The 26,161-nt window shown below is 44.9% G+C and overlaps 1 protein-coding gene and 1 non-coding gene across 2 annotated transcripts in view; both read right to left on the bottom strand.

The window, feature by feature from the left end:
• RPA3 (replication protein A3) overlaps positions 1-26,161 on the bottom strand; it is a 141,142-nt gene that overhangs the window by 110,810 nt on the left and 4,171 nt on the right. The window lies entirely within an intron of this gene.
• Positions 7,467-7,630, bottom strand: LOC138570417 (U1 spliceosomal RNA). Its single transcript, XR_011303478.1, has one exon. It is a non-coding gene; the product is annotated as a U1 spliceosomal RNA (small nuclear RNA).

Raw genomic sequence — 26,161 nt, 5'->3', positions numbered from 1 at the left:
ACCCATGACAAATCTGAAGGCATTACAATGCATGTATTCCCCCAAGACTGTTGATCGAATAAGAGAATGGGTCAGATATTGCGGACTTCCACCGGAAGAGCTTGAAAGTAGAGTCAAACAAGTCTTGGAGGACAAGAGGGGTCATCGATACCGCATCTGCAGCCTGCACTTCAATCTGGATATGTACGACACATCATTGTACACAAAGAAGAATCAACTGATAACTCGAAAATTGCTCCCAAACGCTATTCCGAGTCATGCTTCCGGATCTAGCTTTACGCCTGTATTTCCGTTGTAAATGTCACTTATAATACTTTCGGTATTTATATGATTGAATAGCTGTTTAAATAATGACTATTTTGCTAAACATCAGTCCTTGTTTTTGAGAACCCTCACAGAAAATTGATTTATGGGGACAGATAACTATACTGTATTATGCATTTACATAAGCATAATTTTCTCGTATTCAGTCTCCTTACATGCCACTTTTTAATGTTGGCATTTCTAAATCGAATAATGCTTTCCCTTTACAACTCCATGACTATCCACGGAATATGAAGCAACAAGATCCAACATCCATGTCTTGCCTGGAGTCATCAACCACTTCGAGCTTGTATCAGGTAATCTTACCTAGCTATTCTGTTCCAGACTGGTTTTATGCACAGAATTTTAGATAATGTGATCATATTTTCGCAACGTATCATTGCTTTACACAATGTTTATCGTGGTTTGATATTGATATGTACCTTTGTCGCCTTTCCAAATGGTGTGTCCAGTTTCCAATATTTCCATCCTTACTAATGCAAGTACTGTGTTTCAGGGAGATGCTGAAGCGTCCACTACAATTACAACATCCCTCGTAGTAGATCCGGAGCCAGAGGTATGGGTCTTGACAGTTCAATTGGACGAGATAATCTGATCATATTTAAATATTGTGTAATTGTTTTACACAATGATTCATTCGTACTTTGCTATTGATATGTACCTTTGTCTTTCTAAATTGTGTGTCCAGTTTCCAATATTTTAATCCATACTAATGCAAGTATTGTGTTTCAGGGAGATGCTGGAGCGTCCTCTACAATTACATTATCCCTTGTAGTTGTTCCGGAACCAGACCTTGTAGTTGATAGGGAGCCAGAGGTATGCGTACTGACAGTACACTCTAATGAAAGAAAGTCGGTCTAATTATATGTGTAATGAAAATGACTTTTTTAAATGGATACTATTTTTTGTAGGGATGTATACAAGATCCCTATATTGAACGGGAGGCACGTGGATCTGAGTCGGTGCGCCAGCTTGCTGATGGTGATGTTAGAGTAAAGAAGGTTTCAAAGAAAAGAAAGAAAAATAAGGTTAGTTATAAACAGTTTATATTTTTGGCAATTGTTTTGTGCTGAGGCCTTCATTATATGCTTTATTTTAGTGTAAACTGTATTTACACTGAACATCCCTTTTCCTATCTGTCCTGTAGTTGCCCGATGGAGTACAGACAGCGATACAAATGACAGATGCTGCTTGCCAAACTTTTTTCACCATGGAGGAACTATTAATTGAGGCGCGGCGTGTTCACACTCGAGATGCCTATGTCCAATGGCCAGAAAATTAATTTAATGTGACCGGCGAATCCAGCAAAGTGTTTTTGGACCATTGCTACAATGCGCCTGCTCCGCCAGATGAAGGTGAAATTGAATTTATAGAAAATACAGTCGCCATTGATGTTTTCTCCTATCCATGGTCAAGTAACATATGTTGAAATGACAGACTGAAGCATCAACACTATTGACAGACGAACTACACAAAGATATCAACTATAGTATGTCCAGTTTGGCTGATATGTCCACAACGGTTCAGTCCGAAACAACGGTGTTGCCGGATGACAGTCTAATAAAAGAGGCCAAATACATAGTATTCCACAGCAGCTTGATGGAGATTATAAAGATGCTGAAATGTGTGCATTCAATGGGAGGGGAAGTATGTGGGAAGCCTTTGGTGAACGTGACTCGTCTAACACAAGGCAGTAACCTCAAAATACATGCCAACTGTGAAAAGTTACATAAAACATGTTCATGGTCCGCTCAACCGATGCTGGAGAAACTGCCAGCTGGCAATCTGTGTGCAGCAGCTTTACTTTCCAGTGGCTCTAGTTTCAAGGTTATCCAGTTTCTTTTAGTTTGTGGGACTCCATTTCATTTCTAAAACGCAATACTACAAATACCAACGTGATTATCTATTCCCTGCCATTAGTTAAGCTTGGAAAATTGAACAATTGGCTATTCAAAGTACATTCTCCGGCAAATGGTTCAGGCTAGCCGGGGATGGACAGTGTGACAGCCCCGGATTTTCTGCTAAGTACTGAACCTACCATTTTCAGGAAATGGAAAGTAAGAAAATTGTGAGTTTGGTGGTCGTGCAGGTGTCCCAATGTAAATCCTCAGTTGCCATGGAGAAACTTGGTTTTATAAAATCACTGGAAGATATACAATCGAGGGGAATGCAAATCGACCTCCTAGCCACAGAGACACATTTCAATAGCCAAGACAATGAGAGGGCAGTATCCAAATATTAAACATCAATTTGATGTATGGCATGTTGCCAAATCAATCAATCAAAAAAATCTCGGCAGGAAAAAAAAAAAAAAAAAAAGTTTGGAAAGTATTTCACAATGGTCCCAGTCTTTCAGCAACCATCTTTGGTGGAGCTCCAAAACATGTGATGGGTCTGTGGAAATTCTACTGGAAAAATGGCGGTCACTATTGCACCACTGTTCCAACGTTCACCACTGGACAGAAAACCAACATTTCCACCAATGTGAACATGGCCCTTTGTCCCCAGAGCAGGCACGGAAGAAGAAGTGGTTGATCCCGTCTTCACCTCCACATAAATCCCTTGAGAAGATTGTGTTTGATAAAACTATCAAGAGATCTGAAGGGAGGTGTTCCACATATGTGCCTAAAGTACAGGCCAAAGAAATTGCATTTCAGCATCCAAGGGATGAAATCTTGGACTTTACTAGCGGTATTAGCGCATAAAGAGAATGTAGGCCGGGAACAATCTAGTACTACAGGAAACTTAGGGATGCTTCGCTACACTATGGCCTTTACGAAAAGAAGCAAAAAATGGGTTGTCAAACCAGTATACGAGAAAATGGATTTCGATTTTGTGAAAGATCTCATTATTAATGTCGTAGAGATGCATAATCATGGAATTGCGGACAAATCTGTTCAGAGCACACATACATTGCCACAAAACATTGCCAAAACGTGCCATGTCCACCCAAAGCAGAGCTTCAAATCCCAGTAAAAATGATTACCATCTGTTTTTATTTTTGCCAAAAATGTTTTATAAAGTGTTCAAATAAAGTATGCAATTTGTCTTTTGAAATTATCCTCTTAGACCGTTTTTTAAAAAAAAAATACAATTATTACGATTGCTTTCACATTTTAGTCTAGCTACTGTGGGACCTTTATTTTTCGTGTTAATGACCAATGGATAACAGTGTGTAAGAATCTTTGGGTTTTAGCAGTTGCCTTGCCATAAAGTTCCCCAAACAGCTGAATATCTGCTCATCACACAAATGCGATTAGACATAGGCTACATAACATTCTAGGCATGCAAGAAGTACTGACTGAAAACATGCCATGAGGTAGGAGGCCATGAGATAAGCAGAGGTGGGCCCATTACTAGACACATTTTGACTCAGTTTTTGTGTTACATCGACTATAATTTGGGAGTAGGGGGCATTCTGTCATTGGCAAGTTTCCCCTACCCCTCAACAGCGCCACGAACAACGAGCAGTGACTGCCCCCATTCTTTTCCTCCTGTGCCCGCGCTTCAAAATCCATGTTCTCATGGACGCGTTGACACGGGATGTTGCAAAGTAAGAAAGTATGTTCATTGTGACTGAAGGTCACCAGCTTTGAATTTTTTGCTTGGGAGCTGGGAGGCCCACGTGTCCCGCGCACAGTAAAAGGTTCTATTGTTTTTTGACCTCGAGAGACAGGGACCATTCCGAAAGGGATTGAATTGAAGGGGGGTGTAATAACGTATGATATGATAACGTATGATATGATATTAACGTATGATCTGGTTACATATAGGTTCAAGTTTATGAAAAATCGTTGACCCGAACTGAGGAGTCTGCATTACGCCAAGATAATGGAAATGCCGAATATAATGTAAGTTTCTCTTTAGACGATTTTATACCAGAACTAGTCGAAATACGAATAGCTGACCGTTATTGCTAGGTCACATTTTACCTGTTCGTTCTGTGTGGCATATTGCAATGAAGTGCTAGTACAACCTTTGTGTGCTGGGCTAGCTACAGGGCACATGGCCAGGCCAGCATCGAGACGCATGTAGACCACCACTGCTTTCCCCCTGGTTGTACGCTAATAAATCATTACATTGTGTGTGCACCTCGAATTGTTGCCCCAGTTTACACATTACGTTTAGAGCGCCACATACTCCATTGCACTATCCTCGGAAGCAAATAGCGGAGTACTTTGATATTCCACGTTGTATTCTCTCGGTTCACATTGTGTCTTCTCTGCGCTAATAAAGAAAATGATTAATTGTAATAAAGATTGGCTACTGAGACACATTTCTATTTTTATGTTTTGCAAACAGGTACATCGTGCCATTCTGCGATTGTCATCTATTCCAGACCCAGACCGATGGATTCTTCGATCACCAGCTGCAGCTACATGTCAATCACTGGATCTACTTTACCATTTTATGGGACAGACAAGATCCAATATGCCTGTACGCGGTACCAGAGATTAGGAGCAACATAACCTTTACGGTGGTCTAGTGCCAAGTTGATGCACCAACCTTGCAATTCACTGTGCGACCGAAGTGCTTCATTTAGCTAAAGCGAACACCCTCTGTACCAAAAAGGAACAGCGCGTGACTCAAGATAAACATTTGTGGATCGAGAGCAAAGAAAAAAAGTCCCATTTAATGTGAAATAAATGTACTTTACCAATTGTAATTGCCGTTTCCTTTTAAAGTACAGTTTCATATTCCTAATAGTGATGCGCTGTGCTGTGAGACGAAAGGTGTTGTTTTCCGAGTTCCGCGTCTAGGCGACGACTGGGCGCGGTTGGCTACGTTGCCCAGTAACATCATGGAGAGAGGCGGAGAATATCAATGATTTGGTGATGTCAGGGTCAGGGGATATGATTTAGTGCCGCAAACGCAGGTCACCCAGGGCGATGCGGCAAGTGATAAGATTATCACAAGATGGCCGCACCCTGCTGCCCGATTTCGCTTGTGTTCAAGAGACGAAAACTCAGGTAAGGTGCATAGGAAATGTTTGTACGATCTATCGATTTATGGTTAAAAACACATGCGAACCATAGGGACAATATTTCTGACCGAACCATTCCTTTAATTGCTACACTAGCTGGTAGATACAGGCAGGAATCAATTGATGACTGGCACACGAGAAACCTCGACTGCCAGGCTTCTACAGGCAAAGAGATGGGCAACAGCAATACTTTGCTTACATTGCTCTCCCCTGGACAATGGGGTGCAACTGGTACTGCTAGTCTAAGATAAAAGGTGCTGGTATCGTGAAAACTTGAAGGGAAACGCATGAGAACCAGGGCCTAATAAATCAAGTCCTAGTCTCTCCCAACTAGCAAGCTGTTGTGACTGGCCTTAAGCACAAAGAACCTTATTGTCAAGAGTGTCAAGTATATGTATTCCACACCAAAACCAGTGATTCTCAAGGTTTGAGGATCATAGGTGTAAGGTCCAAGGCCATGAGCATAAGCTTTTAAGGAAACAGCCTTCATAGATCATTTGGCTCACCCATGGAACAATACTGTTCCACTGACTGCTTACTGTACTTACTGTACTGCACAGTCAGAGTCAAAACCTCCCCAACTCATTCTCAATTTTTTCCATGTGGACTATAAATCCATAGAGCATGCGAGAACTTACTTGCACTGAGGTAACAATCCGCTGCTTGATAAAAACGAAGTGGCTCCTTCTAGCTTAGCGCAGCCTGCTTGGCACCTTCTTTATGTGTATTCCCCACTACCATTATTCACAAACACCAACCCTAAATATCTCCAAGAACTAACAGTCTTTCTTTTCATGATTGATGAACCAACTACTCTTTGGCCCTAGAGAGTCCAGCCAAGATGGCAGAGGGCCCGTTGGCTCCTTGTACCTCTTAATCCGGACAAGATCCTGTCGACCTACCAGCAAAGTGACACTTCCTAAAGTGGTGTCAGGCAATGCAAAGGTCCTCCAGACAATCGAGTGAAAGTTGGTGACCATTTGACCACGGGAAACAGAGTTATAACCGGAGCAACCAGCGACCCCCCTACCCTGTGGCCTCGGCACTAAGCCGCAAGATTCTCCTGAAGTGGAGGTGGACCCAACAGGGACAACAAGCCTGCGATCAACGCATGCAATCAGCAGGAAGAACGAGCGAAGCGTTGGCTCGCTGCGGGGGTGCAAGCCGCAACATAACGCCTGAAGCGCCAAGCGACCATCGAGTGGGCAGTGCGCTGCACTCCCGAGGTGGAAGGTACTTCCTCCCGGAGCGGCGCAGAACCAGTCGTCAAACCAGGCGGGGGATCAGATGTGCGGCCAAGGAGTGATCAGGTGCCGCAAGCAGCCACCAACCTGATCGAGCGAGGAGCGCCGGAGGAGCCAGGTGCATCCTGCGGTGCTAATCAAGCACGCAACCAACGAAGACAGTGGGCCGACCCGTGTGGCCTTATCAGGGGCTTCATCATATTCGGTAAGTGAGAAGGGCAGGGCGGGTGTCCTTGCACAGCGGGACCTGCTGGCGAACCTGAAGGCATATCCAGCAGGCACTGACCCCGCAGGTTGCACTGGGGGGCCGGCCCCTTTCCCCCTCTGCACCACCGGGATCAAGCACGGGCTGCGAGGGGAGTTGCGGGAGATGGTCCGGGAGGCGTAATGCCTCCAAACCAGGCTTGTCCAACCTTTTTAAATATAGGGCCAAAGCATTAACTTTTTGTCGCAAGTGGGCAGGTGAGCCAAAAGTCAACAACCTCACCCAAGGCAGTATATTAAAAAGCGATAGTGTGTGACCTCTTGACACAATAGCATCACAGGCAGGCATAGCCACGCAGTCCCAAAGATACCTTCTGGTGTCAGGGGAAGTGATCAAAAGGTTAGTTTCTTGTGATCTTCTCCCATTAAGCTGCATTGACCCCACAACAGTTTTCCATTTTTTCTTTCCAACAAGGTGAATATTGGCATCACTATTGGGAATTCTCATGGGCCCACCAGCGAACCCCTGAGAGATTCAGCGCGTGGGCATGCATTGGTAGTGCAGCGCGTGGGCACACATTGGCAGTGCAGAGCATGGGCACGCACTGGCAGTGCACTCAGAATCTCAGCCACAAGACCAGGGGCTCTCTGTGCAACCAACCTAGCAGGCCTAGTGCACACTTTACCTTTTCTTTCTTTCACCAATAAATCAGGAGAAAGCGCGAACGCTGTCCCCCACTACCAGAAATAATGCAGTCGAATATCCCGCATTTGGGGACATAGCAGGGGTTAGCAAATCTGATGTGCAATGGCCGAGCCTCATCCTGGGAGATCTGCCTTTGTGATCACAGATTCTACACTGCCAGGTAAGTATGAGTTGCAAGCAAGAGGGCAGGACTTGGGCCCGTCCCTCCCTGGAAGCTCTGAGCGGGCACCCGATATCATGGGGCGCACAAGTCTGGGGTTAGAGGCCTGCGCACTTGACCTCTCTCCAGTGAATGCTGTGGACCTGAGCTGCTCAGCGCTGTCCCCCTTGACTGCAGCAAAATAAATTCTGCCGCAAGACCAGGGGCTCTGTGTGCAACCACTCCACACCTTCAGTTTTCTTTCTTTCACCAATAAACCAGGGCTGTGGGCACCATGAGCTGCTCAGAGCTTGACTGCAGCAAAATACATTCTCCACAACCTTCAAGGGGGTGGATGGGGTTAAAGCATTTGCATCTCAAGCGCCAGGCTTTTGGAAACTGAATGCCCACTTTTAAACAGCACAAACTAGTTTTAATACCCTTCTTATAAAACATTTGTAAACACATCTTTTTCGCACCTATTTAAATTAATGTGTTTAAGCCTCTGATCACCTGCTACATCTCTACCCAGCGCTTTAAAATCCTAGAGTCCTCGGCACTATAAACAAAAAAACTGTGGGAGGGCGGGGTGTACAGCAGAGAGGGAGAGATGCAGAGCAATGCATACATGAGAGAAGTGCACCGAGTGGTGCACTGATGGGTGAGGTGCAAAGAGCAGGGCACAAAAGACAGAGCTGCCCAAAAACTGGTGCACACAGTAAATCAGGGAAGTGCCTCTTGCACCAAAGCTCTGGGCTGACAGATAGGGGCAGTGATGTGTAGAGCCTCGTGGAGCACAGAAGGCTGCAAACAGAGGTGCATTATCTGAGCAGAAGGTAGTGCACAGGGGAGAGTAATGAAAATAACGGTGTACAGGGAGACAGCTGTAAAGAGGTGCATTGTCTGAGAAGAGTGGTGTGGTGTCAGAGAGGGATGCAAAGAGGGGTACATTGGCTGAGCCGGTAGTGGTGCACAGAGCAGAGTGGTACACAGAAGGGTGTGCAAGGTAGAGGTCTGCAAGGTCAACTGCATTTGCTGAGAAGAGAGTGGTGCCCAGAAGAGTGCAGTGTGCAGGGAAGAGGAATGTAGAAAGGTGCACAGGCTGCAAAGAGTGGTACACAGAGGAGAGTGGTGCACAAAATGTGTGCAGGGAGAGAGAGCTGCAGAGGAAGGTTCACTGGCTGTTCAGAGTGTGGTGCAAAAAAAGGTGCACAGGGGGAGAGAGCTGCAGCAAAATGTGCATTGCCCGAGTAGAGGGTGGTGCACAGAGGAGAACGGTGCACAGAAAAGTGTGCAGGGGTTGCAGCTGCAGATAGAGGTGCATTGGCTGAGCAGAGAGTTGTGCACAGAGGTGAGTGGTGCAAAAAAGGGTGTGCAGGGGAGAGCGCTGCAGAGAGAAGCATTGCCTGAGCAGCGGGTGGTGCACAGAGGAAAACGGTGCACAGAACGGTGTGCTGGGGAGAGAGCTGCAGAGAGAGGTGCATTGCCTGAGCAGAGGCAGTATGAGTTGCAAGCAAGAGTGCAGGGGTTGGGCCTGTTCTGGAAGCCCCACTAAGCGAGGGTGAGAAGACAGGCCCTGGCCCAGCCCCAGACCTCCCGAAAGCCACGACCGAGTTAATTTATTAAATATTTGACAGATATCCAACAAACAATTTCATAAATAAATTAACCGGTTCGTTGCTGAGAACTGTAACGCCACGACCCGGTTACTTTATGGAGGGATTGTCACGTTACTTAAATTACTGGCCTAGAAGGGGTTCAAGGTGGACAAAAACAAACAGCAGTATTGTCTGACTGAGGTGCTGTACTTGAGCCAACTGATTTCAAAAGATGGCAAGAGAATAATACCTGACAGAGTGGCAACAGTGCGTGCCTTGGTCAGACCACATACTGTAAAGGACATTCAGAAACTTCTGCAATTACTGCAGGGCATGGGTACTAGACTATGCCGCCTACACACAACCCCTGTTACATGGGCTGAAGGAAGCACAGAAAGACAAGCCACCCATTACATGGAACCCTGAAATGCATTCTGCTTTTGAGAAAGAACTGATAAGTACCGCCCAGTCCTTGCCACACCAGATAACGAACTGGAATTCTATCTGTTCTCACACTCGAACACACTCACGACAGCAGTACTGACACAAAAAACATCCATGGGCCACAAACCATTAGCGTACTACAGCAGCACACTTGATTCAGTAATGCAAGGGCACTTCGCTTGCAAATAGGCTCTCGGTGCAGCCGCCTTTGCAATAGAAAAGTGTTCAACAATTGTGATGGGATGCTCCGTCACTTTTTACGTTGAACATTCCCTGTTCGCCATACTTGAAGGGTCCAAATCCACGTTGACCACACAAAGAGCATCCGCTTATGAAGTGATAATATCAAGTACAATCATTCATGTAGTACGCTGTAAAACAGTAAACCCCGCCACTTTCCTGACCGAGCCACGTACAGTGAAAGATATGACCATGATTGTGCCACTTCGAGGGAAGAGAATGATATTGCCAAAGCAAGCGAGAATGCATTGGAGGAGGGTGAGGTAGATTTTGTTGATGGATCAGCATCTATCTGTCCAGAAACAGGTGAAAAACATGTTGGAGAAGCAGTAGTGAGAATGGAAGAAGGGGAATATGAGGTACTGGTTTAAAAGAATTTACCCATGCATTTCTCAGCCCAGGCAGCAGAATGACCTGATCGAAGCAGTACACGGAGCAGCATTAACTATTATGCCGAGTCTGCATACGTTACCACTACAGTACATGCTGGTTTATCACAATGGAGAAGGATGGGATTCAGAAGGGCGGATGGGTCCCCGGTTCAACATGCACAATTGCTGAATGAATTAATCGAAGCAGTTGCAGAATCCTTAGCCCTGGTAAAATGCCAAGCCCATACCAATAACAATATCTCACTAGGAAATGATGCAGTGGACGCTGCTGTAAAAGAAGCGGCTTACCTCCTAAAACCAATGAATACAGATGCATGTTAAAAGGAAGACAGGAAAAGCCCAAAGAGGAGGGATATGATGCCCTACCAATAGCTCAGATAATAGAACTCCAAAAGAGTGTCGAACAGGAACTATGGACAAACAGAGGATGCACCCAGTCACCCACACCCACTCATCTCCTATGGAGACAGGAGGTTACAGGAAAAGTAGTAATGCCTGTAGAATTATTACAGGTAGCATTTCAACAACTGCATTTCCCAGCCCACACTTCAAAACAGCACATAGCAGCAGATATCCAGGAAGATTGGTTCATCCCAAACCTCCAGGAATATCTCATTAAACTCACAATAGAATGTACCACATGTCAGACATTTAATTCAGGAATGACTCTTAGAACCCTGCAGGGAACATTGCCACACCCTGTTGGACCTTTCCGTGAGCTGCACATGAATTACGCTTATATGAGAGAAAGGTGCAATGGAGCAAGATATCGGACCGTTGTGGTCTGTCCTTTCTCACGCTGGGTGGAGGCAGGGCCCTGCGCCCACTCAGATGCTAAGTGGGCAGCAAAATTCTTATTACAGGAAGTGTTCCCGCGTTGGGGCATATGCGATGTCATACGCTCCGACAACAGAACACATTTTGTAACAACCTTATTGGGAATAAAACATAACATTTGCTAAATTTACCACCGGTAAGCAAACGGGGGGGGGGGGGGTGCTCAACGGCCTTCTTAAAAGCAGATTGTCAAAACTATGCCACTCTCTAAAGACAAATTGGGTCTATTGCCTGCCTTTACCACTGTTCCGACTGCGCACACAGCCCAGCAAGGACCACCACCCGTCCCCTCAAGAAATAGGGACTGGTAGGCGCATGCAAACGCCACTGTCGCCAGTAAGGAGACTGTCAGATGCACACAAAACAGCAGCTGTGTTAGGTGAGGAATTCAAATAATACCTCACCAATCTCACCAGAGCTGTAAGGTGTAGTGCTAATCAAATTGACCCACCTTTCACACAGGAGAGCGAAACAGACAACTACAGCTCTAGACAGCCCAGCACAACCACGGATGCCTGGCGAACTGGTGCATGTTCGCAGCTTTGTAAGGAAATGGAACTCCCTGAGGTTCTGTGGTCCCTATGAAGTAATATACTGTACAGCTCCAGTAGTGAAGGTGAAGAGACTGAGGTACTGGGTGCATTTATCAGACATAAGAAAAGCCCATGATAGTGTGGGCCAGAAACGCCACAAGAAAATGAAAAAGAGGCAGCAGTGCCTTAGACAATAAATCAGAAAACGCAAGAGGTAGAACAGGCAGACAATGTAAAAGATCAAATTTAACATAACAGAATAAGACTATATGTATATAATACAAGTGTATATTGGTATGTGAAAATTCGTGTCCTCCCACATTTGAATGCTTTCACTGTTTCTCCACTGATCTCACCTCTTATTCAAAGCTCAATCTTTATTAACCACGGTCCCGTTATATCCCTTTCTATAGGAGCTACGATGGTGGAGAGAACGCCACTTGCAACAGAGCAAAATTAGATAGGTAACAGTAGGAATTAAATAAGTGCCACTAGGGCTTATAGCTATACTTGTGGCTTGCACTTTAAACCACCATTTTGTCTGTGATAATGTAGATGTTATGTATGTTCACCAATACCTCAGGAACGCCTAAGGTTCTAGTGCCTCAAGAAACCCCTATAGTAGAAGCACAGTGTCTCGTCCACCTCACACTATGTAGAATCAGGAGTACTTTCCAGGCACACAGTGAAACTACAGCTGCTCCCTCCAGATGAGAAACTATGCAAAAACAAACTTGAAGGTGCAACTTGTTTTAATGGAACTGTCTTTCGCAATAAAAGGGACAATGTTCACAGGAAATAAAAGCCAGGCTGCAATCTTCATGTGTAAAGCTGAAGCACTGCGTGGCTTATCAGACGAGAGACTGCATTGAATAGATGACATGCCCAGACTTGGACCCAAAACATCACAAAGCCGACATGGGTCACTGCTCTTGAAAAACTGATAAAGATCCAACATGAAGAAAAATATGAACTATGCTTTCACCGGGAAGGAAAAGTAGCTTTGGGGACAAACACACGTTGCAACAGAACCTCTGTCATACCTAACATTCGAAAAGGAACTGCCGCCCCGATGGCCCATTACTGGGTGTGTGGCAAACAGGCTTACTTGCACCTCCCGTAATCATGGAGGGGCTACTGTGCTCTGGCAACGCTGCACTCTGCACTGTTGGTGATACCAGAAAAGCATGTCTGGGGGAAATGGTGCCCGACAGACAGCAACAGGCACCCCGACCTACCAGTTAAACCCCCCCTCAATTCTTTGATATACTATCTGAAGACAAGTTGCAAGATCCAGTGTCATGCAAAAAGAGAGCATCGGACTACCTCTCTAAAGACTCTTCCAATCTGTTGGCACAAATTCCTGATGAATATTAACTTTTCAACTCAGCCGAGACACTTTTAGAATCACTGATACCCAGTATCCAAACACGAGCGAACGCCAAGTGGCTCCAGATCGTCTGCTGGGAGCTGATCCAACTGGCAAACGACACGGAGGAGGGGGTTCAACGTCAGCACGGTGGAACCAAGAGCACTGAGACTAATGACAATGCAAAACCAATATGTGCTCGACCTCCTCACAGCTATGGAGTTCATGTTGCACGTTCATACCTTCTTCAGATGCTGAAAACAGGAACCCCTCACACGTGATGCAACTGTACATGAACTGGGAGTGAGAATGAGAAAAGAATGAGGTGTTCAGCCAAGTGACTGGCTCAGCATGGCATTCGACTGGGTACCTTCATGGCTCGAGATTGCGATGAAAATGCTGGTCCCCATCATCGTCTTCCACCTGTTGATCTTCTGTGTGCGCCAGTTAGGAGTTTGCTGCTGTGCAAAGGCGATTTGTAGTAGCGCGATGATGATGGTGACTATTGCAATAAAAAAAAAGTAATAAAGGTGCCTCATGATACTAGAGACGCCCAGGTACAAACAGGTGAAAGCAATGAGCCCAAATATCGCATGGTGGCAATATACAACACAGAGGGCGTGGTCAATCTCTATCACACTACCATTAAGCAATCCCAAGATCCCGAAAATTATAAGTAAGTCTGGGTCAACTTAGAGGGGGATTTATCTACATGATATGCACTCCCGAAGTGTATGCACAGCGTGGAGAAAGCTTGAGAAGGGTGTGTAGAGCATGGCTGCCCATAAAGGGTACCCCTATCTGGGATGAAACAATAAAAAGGGCTGAGGAAGGGAGACGCACCGGGGGGAAGGTATTCGTTACTTTAGGAGTAACGAAAGGGGGAACAGGGGGAACGTAGGGGGGGGGAAGAGGTTCTCTTTCCTGCACTGCGGAGATTCAGTATTGTTGGGTGTCTTGACCCACGTTCAAGTTATTATGCTGCAACATTTGGTGCTGTGGGCCTAGAAAATCCAAGATGGCGGAAAAGCCCACATTTGTGCCAGAATCCAGGAGAACCGCGCAGTTTTGCGCACACCAAAATGGTCGCCAAACCTGCCACCCACCAGTGCAAAGAAAGATGGTTCTGTTCAAAATCCGTTTTTATTAATGTCAAAAATTGCTAAGATCATGGGCCCGAAACCACCAAACAAAAATCCAACTCTGGTTGAGTGTTTTACTTTACTCTACTGCAGATCCACATCAATGCCATGTCAAGCAAGGATCATATACTATCAAGTAAAATCCTTTCTTTTTGAAATGTATTAATTCAAGACAGCTGTCAAAGGTAGGTGCAGTACCGGCATCGGACACTGACCGGCCCTGGCGCTCTATAAATCCTGACAGGAGAGCTATCTTGCAGAACTGTGCAGTGAACAGAAGGGGGTTTTATGCAATTCAAAGTTCAAAAGACTTGCTTTTCCTGAGAACCATTAACACCTCAGAGACACACACAACAGCCCAGGATATCACAGGCCCTGTTGATTGAGAGGGAGGAGTTTCCCCTGCAGCACACAACACAATAGACCCTTTCAATTGAATATGCTGATTTTGGGTGTGGACTGTAAACAGACTTCTGGAGAAAGGAGAGGCCTGTGATCTCTGACTCACCAAGCTTCTGGGGGCGGGCCAGACTGGATTATGGATTCATATTGCAGCAAATATATGTTTAAGTTAAATGCTTCTGAAATATTGTATTAAGCTTACAAAAATATACAATTTGGAGATCCTTAATCTGAGAAATGTACCCACAATTTGAGACCGGACTCAACTCTGTACCACGTTCTGACGCAAAACCCCATGAATTATGGTGATTGCATACAAAGGGTTTATGCTAGAAAAAAGAAAATTTACTGGAATGTGTGTAGAGAGACGGTGTACATCTGTGTAATTTTTGTTAAAAATCCAATATTGGTAAACCAACCAAAAAACGAAAAATGTTGGCATTTTTGAACCCTAGCTCTTAGGAAGATCAGGGTTAGGCAAGAATATACCTTGAGCAATCCGTCATACAATTTAGGTAATATCAACAAGTGGGGTATATTGCAAATGTGGGTTTTATGAAAAAGATGATATGTTGCACAGACACAAAGGGGCGTTTCTTCAATAGATTGTAAAATGATGACTCACTCTGACACACTATCCCTTTTCAAATCAGGTCACAGAGAATCCTTGACCTATCAAATCAAGAGAGGGTTGGGCATGCAGAATGAGCCGACCCACCCACTTTCAAAGACATAAAAAGAGCAACCGAAAGCCAGACAGGGACATTCACTTCCCCTTCAAGCTGATTTCTTGCAGAGCACTTTGCCAGAAGACACCAGATCCAGCACTTAGGACTTCAAATCCAGACAGAGACCCGAACTTAGAACTCAGACTCCAGAACTTAAAGCAAAGGCCTAACCCACAAGCTGAGTTCTCTTCAGCAGGCCTCAAAATCCTTTGCAAACTATTCAACAGCCGGGCTGTGCGGTTTGCTGCTTGCTAAGAATCCTTTGTATCCAGAACCGTCAGATCCAATTCAAGAGACCCAGACCAGAACGCTGTGCAGTGCCGAGACCAGAACCAGATCCGCAGACCAGACCAGATCGCTGTGAGCAGAACCGGTACTAAAGACCGTCCGTGGCGAGAGAACCAGCCAACCTGGCCAGACCCTGACGGCCTATTTCAAATTTATAGTGCGAGTACTCAGCTAGAACTGTGCCAGAACCAATCTCTTAGTTTAAAATAATCTGATTCAAAACATTTGAACCTGTCCAGAACTGCATCATAGGAATCGCGTGTTCATTCTGTCATTTCAAAGCTGTAAAAGTGTCATTTTGTCATTCTGAAGTTTACTTTAATTTCGAAAAATTGATCGCCACAAAATCGTCCACATCTCTGGGACCGCGTGTGCTAGGAACGAGATTTATTTACTTTCATTTTAAACCCAAGATTCTCAGCTTTCCAACAAGCTTAAAACCGACTTTCTATTCATTATAGTTTTTCCGTAATCGCGCTCGCCGCACTCGGAAAAAGTGCTGCGATTTGGTCCAATTAGATCCCGTCAAAATAGCTGCTTTTGCTTGAACTGCTAAAATTCGTTTTCAACCTGCTAAGCATTGAGCATTGCCAGTGTGACTTGAACTAATCTTAAATAGCTATCACCTACCCTGAACCTCCTACAGGGAATTAAAATCGTTTTAAGCATATTTTCCCCTTCTTTGCATACCACATTTAAAGTATGTTGCTTGTATTTTAAAATCATCCCTGTTCTCTAAACTTGCTAGGGGGGGGGGGGGGGGGAGAACTGAAATTCGTATTGTATTGTGATTGTATTCCTGAAAACCGTGTGCTTCACTTCCATCTCCTTATATTGCATAGGGGGGGGGGGGGAGTGAATTGCCACAAGGGGAAAAGTGAACATATTATCTCTATATCAACTCCTAAGTAATTAAATAAGCGTACAATTGTAATATTATCCATTGTTGTTCACTGTCATATTCTTAAGTGTGATATCAAATATTAATTATAAAAGTGTGATATATAGTTTCATTTTCCAATAAATCTTTTAAATTGCAAAACAAACCTATTTCTTGGCTCAGTGAGGTCAGGGGGATTCAAAGAGGCGCGTTATATAAGAGTTTATCATCCAGAGTATAACTTGTCATAAAAATATATAAATAAGGGCTTCCCAGACGAGGCACTGACTTAGTGGGATTGCTGAATTGAAGTCACTTAACAGTATATGCAAAAATGGGTGGGGGAGGTTGACGCCCCAACCCTCCTTTTGCACTTCGGCACTACATATTAATAAACGAACAAATAACCAAGTCTTTGTCATGGCCTAGCAACTCATTTTGTGGCACACCGAACGCCATCTTTTACAAGGCCCAAGAATGATCTCTGTAGTCACGGCTCTCCCTTCCCCAGCGCTGCGCACAGACAGCCTGAGCCCGTTCCATCTCCTGCCAACTCCACACGAGCCTTGTTCTCACGGAAGTTCAGCCATTATTGTTGCAACGTTTTAGTATCCTTTCTTGTCAGGTGAGCTCATTGCACTGTGTGAGACCAGAACAGGCCACAGGCCATGTGCCGATCCATCTCCACCAACCTGCCCATGCCCCCTTGATCCCCACCTTGCCAGACCACAGTCCACCAGTCCCCCCCCCCCCATCTACTCTTTGATGCAGATATGCATCTGGCCCCTTGCAGTGACCATTCCCGAACACCCACCATAGCCATCATCCTATGTACCCATATGTCTTCCCCAAAACTAACAAATTTCCATCTATACCATGAGACATCAGGTAGATCAAAATGCACAAAATCTATACCTGAATCTGGGGTATCATGTTTAATGAGCCCACGAGCACAAGAGTTGGGAATGCCAATACATCTGCTAGTGGTTTCTGAAAGTATCCCTATTCATGCAGTGACTTATGTTCACCAGTTGTCTCACGCCACCAGTACTGTTATTTTAGCTTAGATAGATAGCATTGTAGCGCCTATCTGCCCCGACCTTCAGTGCGACGATGAGCCCAGCTGACCACATGCACTGTGACTGAGAAAGAGACAACAACCACTGGAACCTAGGCATTGCATATGGAGCTGGTATTAGTATATGTACCTAGCCAATCAGTTATGTTAGTTTGTTACTTATATGTGATGTCATAGCTGATGCCTGGTTCCTTTTTAAAGTGCTGCCCGTGTATCTGACGGCAGAGCGCTCTCAGGCAGAGTTCTCTGCAGGCATATCTTCAACAGTCAGCAATCTAGTAGATTGTGGTCAATAATATCAATAGCTGCAGAGCGATCTAATAATAACAGCAGCGCAGTATGTGCCCCTTCAATAATTCTGGTCATTAATTTTAAATCCAAAAGAGCAGTCTCAGTACCATGTTGGGCATGGAAACCAGACTGATTTGGATTGAGGAGTTCATGTTCCTCAATACATTTCTGTAGCTGTACATATGCCACTTTGTCTAAGATCTTCAGTAGAAACAGGACGTTAGTAATGGGTCTATAGTTTTTAGGAATAGAGGGATCAAGAGAGTTCTTTTTGAAAAGAGCGGTGACCCATTCCTCCTTCAAAGCTGCAGGTACTTAAAACCGAAGAGGTTTCCAAGCGCAGACCAGGGATTTGAACCTCCCTTGCTCTGCATCGTCTTGCTTCCAAGACAGCGCGTTGCCACTGAGCTATACTACCCGCAGTCGCCAGAGTCCTACCAAGACGTATCTGTTGCAATGGATGTGGACTCCCTCATGCTCGCGGCACACGTTAATTTTGCGGGCCCCTTCTATGGGAGAATTCCCCACCATAGGCAATGTTTAGGGGTGGACTGCAATAGGATAATTAGGAAACTTCATGATGCCTCTGGAAAGTTATCAGGGCCAGTCACATTGTATATTAAACAAGGACTGGCAGGGCCAACAGTTTTGGCTATTAAGAAAGGCATTTGCCAGGCACTGCCATAGTGGTATTAACTAGCCATCAATGGTTTTAGCTGCAAAATGGTGCTAGTACCTGGGCATGTAATAGCAGTGCCTGCCAAATGCCCAACACTTATACATAAGCCAAAACGGTTGGCTTTGCCAGTGCTCGTTTAAACAATGGGACCACTAAGCCCTTAGAGCCCAGTTTCCAAAATACTTTGGGCAGGCCACTTTTACTCCCTAAAAATAGGCAAGTACTCCCAAAAAATAAAAACGTGTAGTAAAGGTACTCCCAACAAAAAATAGGAAACGGATATGTAGCACCCTCAAAGGTTCAAGATATATTTGGACCAGCAGTGCATGTAGTACCATTGGAAGAAACTACTACTAAAGTGCCTGATCGGAATCAGGCATAGTAATGTTACTGCTAGTATGGTCTCCTTTTTCCTTCCCCATCTCCCCCTTAATGTTCCATGCACTTGAACTATCTGTTATGATTCTCACATTCTGATTTAGTTATTCTCACATTCTGATTTGTTTCAAGGACCTGTAAGAATGTAACTGTATTTTCCCCCCCATGTTCCCTCCCTCCTTGAAGCGCTTTGAAACACATTGTGTATAGGTGCTATACAAATAATCAAGTAACTCATCTTTTACTATGCATGAACAACTAGGTGCAAAGAATTCATTACTACAAACACAATTCTGTTTTCCAGTTAAAAACATTTTCACTTGCTTAAGAAATGCTCTCACTGGGAATTGGACTTATATTTTTTTTCCCTAAAAAAGAATTTTATTTCAAAATAATCCCACACCCAAATCTTATCTGGAGCACTGACTTTACGGTCGTTTTCCCGTACTGCCTTGTCCAGCACCTCCCATTGTTGCTCTATAAAAATAGATTTTTCTTTAACATAAGCAGTTTCCTATACCCTTGCTTCTGAGCATGTAACTGCCCTGCATTCAGAACACCTTCCCTTGTTTCCTCCAAATAAAAAAACCTGCTTTTCTGCTTCAAACCACAGGGCATCCTTTTTACCGACTGCCTTTTCCTTTCTCGAGTAAATGGGGTTCTACCCCACTTTACCATAAATATTGCTGGGGAGATGTTCCACCTCCCCAGTAACATAGCTACGGCAAAGTGTCCTGTAGATGCAGTACTTCAGCATCACAGAGTACGCTCTCCACCTTATCTTTGTCCACCTTCTGCATTGGGGAAAAAGGTCACCAAACTGCTATGCTTTCGTTGTTTGGTTAGTAATGGTGCTCTAACATCCATACAAACACCAAATGGATTGTGGTCACTCTCGGCGCGTTCTACAATCTCAAAGTCCTTGAATTTATGGAAGGAAAAAAAATATCTACTAAGCAACACATCAGTAACCGATATCCTGGTGTCAGCACTGACTTCTAATACGATTTCAGTCCCCCTCTTTATCTCTTCAACCTCCTCACCTGTGGAGTCGGAATCCTCCTCTACTGGGCTGAGCGCTCGGTGTGCCTTTTCTTTTTTTCGAGGCTGAGCGTGTCTCCCACAAGAGGAAGCCACAGTGAGGGCGTGTAAATACGCCTTGACCGTGTCCCCCTCCCAGGAGGGACAAAAAAGGCAAAAAAAAACCTAGGACCGGCAGGTATCCTGATGGCAGCTGGGCTCGTAGAGAGCTGAGTGAAGGGAGGAGGCAGCAAACAGGAAGCACCGGGAAACAAACTCCAGCAACACCGGAATGCAAGTAAAACAAAACGGGAAGCAGAAAGCCGGGAACAAGAGAAAGACGGGAGGAAGGAGGAAGAGCCCCGAAGGCGGGGACCGGAGAATAGCCAGGAGTGGAAAGGAAAAACAAAGGGAAAGGCTCAAGGAGCAACAGCGTGTAGCAAGACCGCGGCAGCGAGGAAAAGCAGCCGACCGTGGAAGGTTGCAACGCGCAGAGCAATGGGAGAGGAGTGGCTAAATAACGTTACGGTCAACCAAGCGGAGAAAGACTAGACCGCTTAGTGAACGTAGCGTCATGCGTGACGGGAATCAGGAAGTCCGTAAGCGGCATCAGGGCCAAAGGCGCCAGCGGAGAATGCGGCGCATGACACCTGGTCACAAATGTATGAGTTGGTTTAGGTGGAATATCCCCCTTACATCTTCCATTTAATTCCACAAGAAAATAGAATCTTGTCCAGAATTTAGAATGCTTCTCTTGGGGATTCCACACATTCCTTCAATTAACGTTAGCGCGGAGGTCTCCGTTATAAAACTGGTGTCAACCTCGCCAGACAGTACTACAAAGAGCCCTCTGGGAGGCAGCATCCACCATTTTTGCATTCTTCCTTTCACGTCCGTTACGATTTCCTGCTTCCCCAAGCAGGTGCTTTATCAGAGCTTTAATGATTTCTATGCATCCGTCAAGCCTAACTCATATCGCTAATTCCCTCAGGGATAGATTAACATTTGCTGACCATTAACATTGTAAGCCCTCGCAGGGCAAGGCCGCGGTGTTGAATGACGCAGGTTCGCAGGAGACGCTGCCCAACTCTCCACGTTATGTCCATGCTACCGAGCCTATATAATCCGAAGTTCGGGACCCTCTGCGGCAAAGCCCTCGCAGGACAAGGCAGCAGTGTTGAGAGACGCAGGTGTCTGGCAAAAAAGCAGTGTGCGGCGCAGATTGCGAGTACCAACGTTTCGCCCTCCTGTCTGCGGCCGCCAGGTAAGAAGTGGGGAGTTTCCTTGCTGCTCTGCACTTCCTTGCCCGCTGCCCACACCCTCCACCCCTGCTTAGATCCTAGGGGGTCTAACACCTCTCCCTGGCTGTTCAACCAATGCCTGGCACCTCTCTCCCACTGCATTGCTGCTCCAACTTCCAGTGTTATGCGGATGACACCCAGCTCCCTTTCAGGCTCCCCTCAGCCGCCTCTACTCCTCCTCTCATTCCTGACTGTCTGCAATTCAGGAGTGGTGTACCGTCAGCGATCTCTGCCTTAATGCCAGTAAGATGCTGATCCTCATCGGAACACCAGCTCCCTCTTTTTCTCTCTCTCTCCGGCCGCCCACTCTGGGTCCTCTTCCTGCTCCTACCTGTGAGGCTATGAACCTGGGGGTCATCTTCGACTCCACCCTCTATTTCGCTCCTCACATTTCCGACATCTCTAAGAAGTCAAACTATCAGCGGCACCTCCTCAGAGGTACTCTGCGTTTCCTTACTTTCCCCCAGAGCTCTGGTCCTCAAGGCTGGAGTACTGCAAAAGCCTCTTTCTCAATCTTCCTGCCTCTAGTTTCCGACTTCTTCAACTTATCCATAACAGGACTGCAAGACTTGTCCTTGGCCTCAAGCCCAGGGATCGTATCTCTACAGCTCTGAAATCTCTTAATTGACTCCCAGTGGCGGCAAGGATCAAGTTCAAGACCCTCTGCACTGTCCACAAGGCTTTCTGGGGCCTGGGACCGCACTACCTCCAACTCTCTCTTCCTAAATATCTCCCATCTCGCGCTGTCCGCTCATCCATCTCCAACTCTTTGAGGGTCAGCTGCTTTTCCAAGCAGAGAGTTGGGGGCAGATCTTTTTCCTCGGTTGGGCCTCCCTCTGGAACAGCCTTCCTGCCCCTCTCAAACTTGAGCAGAACCATCTTCGGTTACCGGAAGCAACCGAGGACCTTTTTCTTCGCTTCTGCTTTCCCTCTTCATCTCCCCTGCTGAAGACCAGTCTGTTCCACGCACTGGTCACCTGGCCACCCTCTGAACTTGGGCCCAGGTCCCCGCCTGTCCAGTTGCACCTTCCACTGCCTCTTGGCTCCTCCAGCACTTGTGGTCTTTATCTGTAACCCTACAGTTGCCTCTCTCTGCACTCATGAGCCTCCCGTTGGCTGCACTTTCTTACCTGCAGTGAGCCACACCCCCGCTCCCCTTTTTGCACTTCTTCCCTTCCCCATCTTACTGACACATGGTCTAGTAAGGTAGTTTTGTCCTTCCTCCGTTTCCCCCTCCTTGTCTTGTCGCGCCTAGAAACACTTGTGTACAAGTACGTTATAAATGCCATATCAGACTCCCAGACAGTGCATCTTCCAGAACCCCAACTATACGTATATTGTTCCTTAGTGACCGTGATTCCAGGTTGTCACATTTATTTTTAACTAGTTTAATGTCCTTCACAAGGGTAGCCACTGTGCCCTGGAGGTCCTGTACTTGTCCTCTGTTTCCGCAATTCTCTCCACCGCTTAATTTATACATACCACTTCTTTTGCCAGTTGTGAGCACATGGAGGCAGCGTTTGCCGTAATGTCATCCAGTTTCTCATGCACTGCTACACAACCCTTGGCCATAGCCTCCATCATATGTGATAGGTCAGTAGGTGGCGCCATGATAGCTGAATCTTGGGCAGTTGGAGGTTGATGTGGTGCCCTGGTATCTCCCTGGGGGGGGCCTCACTTGCATATTTATCCGCGGCCGGTTTTCTTTCCACCACCAGCTCCTCTAGTCATACTGAGCAGGTGTCAAGCCTCAATTGGAGCGGCTGGGCAGAAGAGCGGTTGACAGGCTTCCAGAGTTGGGTCCCTCTGTAATTTACGTGCCTCCTGTGTAAGTTTAGTGTAGTAACTCGCTTAAGCAGGTAAGTAAATATTAACGTTTATTTACTTCACAATTGACGGTGCCCTGCTCTGCTACACACGCTAGCTATGCTTCCTCCTTCTCCAACTCTCACACCTAGAATCCCCTTCAAACCATAACATTCCAATGCGACCAGGCAGAGCTTCCAACTATGGAACTTAAGAATACAACAATACAGGAGTACCACACACCCTCCCCCCTTTTATAATAATCAACTATGTACTAAAACCACTGAACAATGTATATATAAACATTTGTAGACATAAATCTTAACAAAACTAATTAACTTGTCATCAACAGAAATGTAATATGATGAAATTTACTTTCCCATGACAGTCTTTAGACCAGAACGGTAGTCTTTTGTCTCTTGGATTGCGCACTGTCTTGTCTCTTGACAAACTTATAGAATCATTGCTCTGATGACTATCATAATTTTCTTTTCCATCCACAGTGCTAGAGTTTACGCTCTGATAATTCTCACATCCTGAAACTCCAATACTAAACATGTTATCACGATTTTCTCTCATCTCTGCATTTTCTTGAATATTCTGAAACCCCACACCCATTTCATTACGTAACTCAACATCCCTCTCCATGTTCACATTCTCTCTATCGCTCCTTTGAACATTTAACTCATGAAAACCAACATCATCTCCCATCCATCCACCCATTCCTTTTTTCTGTTTTAATTGATCAAAATTATCACAACTTCCTTTCCAATTCCACTTACTTATTCTGTCAAAATTCCATACTGAACCTCCAGTCACTCTTACTGCCTTGTTAAACACTTGCAAGACCTTGACTGGTTTACTGTATTTCGATTCACCCTTCCTAACATTATGTCCAAATTTTATCCTTACAAATTCGCCTGGTGAGATGTCAATCCTGTGACTAATATCACTACACAACAACCTGGGTTTTTCCTCTTAGCGTCTCCAACTCTTTATTTTCTCTTTTCCTGGCGTTCTCTTACTATTTACCCACTCCGGGCTAAGCAATGTGTTGGGAGCTCTCCCCCTCATTAATTCCAATGGAGAAAACTCTGACCCTCTCTTGACCGACATCCTTAAACTCCACAATTTTTCCAACAACGCCTCCTCAACAGACATATTGTTCCTTAAAGCCATTTCCACTGTCTCCACTACCACTCCGTTACATCTCTCAACTAACCCATTCGTTTGGGGATGATACAATGCCGAATACTTCCATTCAATCCCTGATGTCTTTGCAAATTCTCTGACCTCCCTGCTTTTAAACTGGACACCATTGTCACTTATGATAGATTTAGGAAATCCTTCTCTCCTGAAGATTTCTTTCAGAAATTTTAATATCTCTTCCGAATCAATCTTCCTAACTGCTTTAAGTTCTACCCAACTTGAATAATAGTCAATCATTACTATCAAAAAATCTCTTCTCCCCCATCAATTTCATGTATGGTCCAACAATATCAATACCTAATTTCACCCAAGGAGCTTCTCCTTTGTCTATAACCATGGGCTCGGACTTCAAGCTTTTACAACTTTTATCACTGTTTTGGCATGGCCAACAGTTCCTCACAAATCTTTCAATACATCCATGCCAGGCCACCAGTATATGGACCTCACATTATTTTTTGTCCCTGTAATACCTGGGTGTCCCTGATGAGCCTTTTCTATGAGTTCCTCATATAATGCTTTTGGAGGTACTAATTTATTCCCCCTCATCAAAAATCCATCTTCCATGGATAATTCATCTCTCACCTCCCAAAATGTGTCACTCTCCTGATCGACTGATCTTTTTCCTGGCCAACCTACCACTGTATATTGTTCAATTTTCTGCAAAATGACATCTCTGGACATTTCAAACAACCATTTTTCTTTGGAAGTCACTTCATGAACTACTGCCACCATTTATTCGTTATCTTCTAAATTTAACTCAGTATCTTTCAAAGGTAGTCTTGACAGATAATCCGCAAAAACATTTCCATGTCTTTTCCCTGGTACATATTTTGTTACAAAATGATAATCTTGGAGTTTAATACTCAACCTAGCTAGTCTAGGTGACGCTCTGCACATACCCTTTACTGCAAGAACTTCTATAAGGGGTTTATGGTCAGTTTGAATGACAAACCTGCTCCCCCACAAATACTTTCTGAAATAGTTTACAGCCCATGAACAAGCTAATAACTCTTTTTCAATTACAGAATATCTGCACTCTGTGGCTGTAATCGCTCTGGAGGCATAGCTAAGTATCTTTTCCTTTCCACTTTCATCAATCTGAGATAAAACAGCTCCTAACCCATTACCACTAGCATCTACTGTAACTTTGGTCAGCCTCCCAAACACACATCCACCTAGTTCTGTAGAGTTGCATATTTCTCTCTTGATATAATTCACTGCTTCGTTACATTCTTCACTCCACTCAAACTTGACATCCTTTTTTAAAAATGTCCTCAAAGGTTCGGTCACATTCGCAAATTTTTTCACAAACCTGTTGTAAAATTTGCATAATCCTAAGAATTATCTTAGTTCATCCTTGTTACATGGACTAGGCGATTCATCGCCTTCATGGCATCTTTCTTTGGTTTATAACCTTTACCATTCACTGTGTGTCCTAAATACTCCACTTCACTCATGCTGAACTTGCATTTGCTCATTTCAATTTCTAACCCCATACTCTCCAATTTGGACATAAGATCTTTTAACCTCCTATCATGTTCCTCTTTACCGTTCCCAAATACAATAATATCGTCTTGATACACAAATAATTACATTCTTCCAAGTTTTCTTTGTTATGATCGTCCATGGCGAGCAACTGTCCACTTTTACCTTGAGTTTCCAGCTGTCAATTACTATGATACAACTTGGGCATTTGAACTCTCCTCCTGGGGGTTTACGGATTGTGAACACTCTCTCCTCATCTGATTCTTCTTCTTGAATGGCTGAAATTCTTTTCTTTCGCTTGCAAGTGACTGTGAAATGTCCTTTCACTCCACAGTTTCCACACTTTTGTCCTATTGCTGGACAATGTTTGGCGTATGCAAAATGTCCAAACCTTCCACAGTTGTAGCATCTGTCTCCATCTCTGGATTGTGTACTTGCATGTTTGGGTTCAGCTTTCACC

Source organism: Ambystoma mexicanum, chromosome 2q, assembly GCF_040938575.1.
Source record: "Ambystoma mexicanum isolate Mex_15411 chromosome 2q, UKY_AmexF1_1, whole genome shotgun sequence".
In the NCBI taxonomy this organism is placed as follows: Eukaryota; Metazoa; Chordata; class Amphibia; order Caudata; family Ambystomatidae; genus Ambystoma; species Ambystoma mexicanum.
The sequence above is the reverse complement of the archived record's forward strand: the minus strand, read 5'-3'. Positions and strand labels throughout refer to the sequence as shown.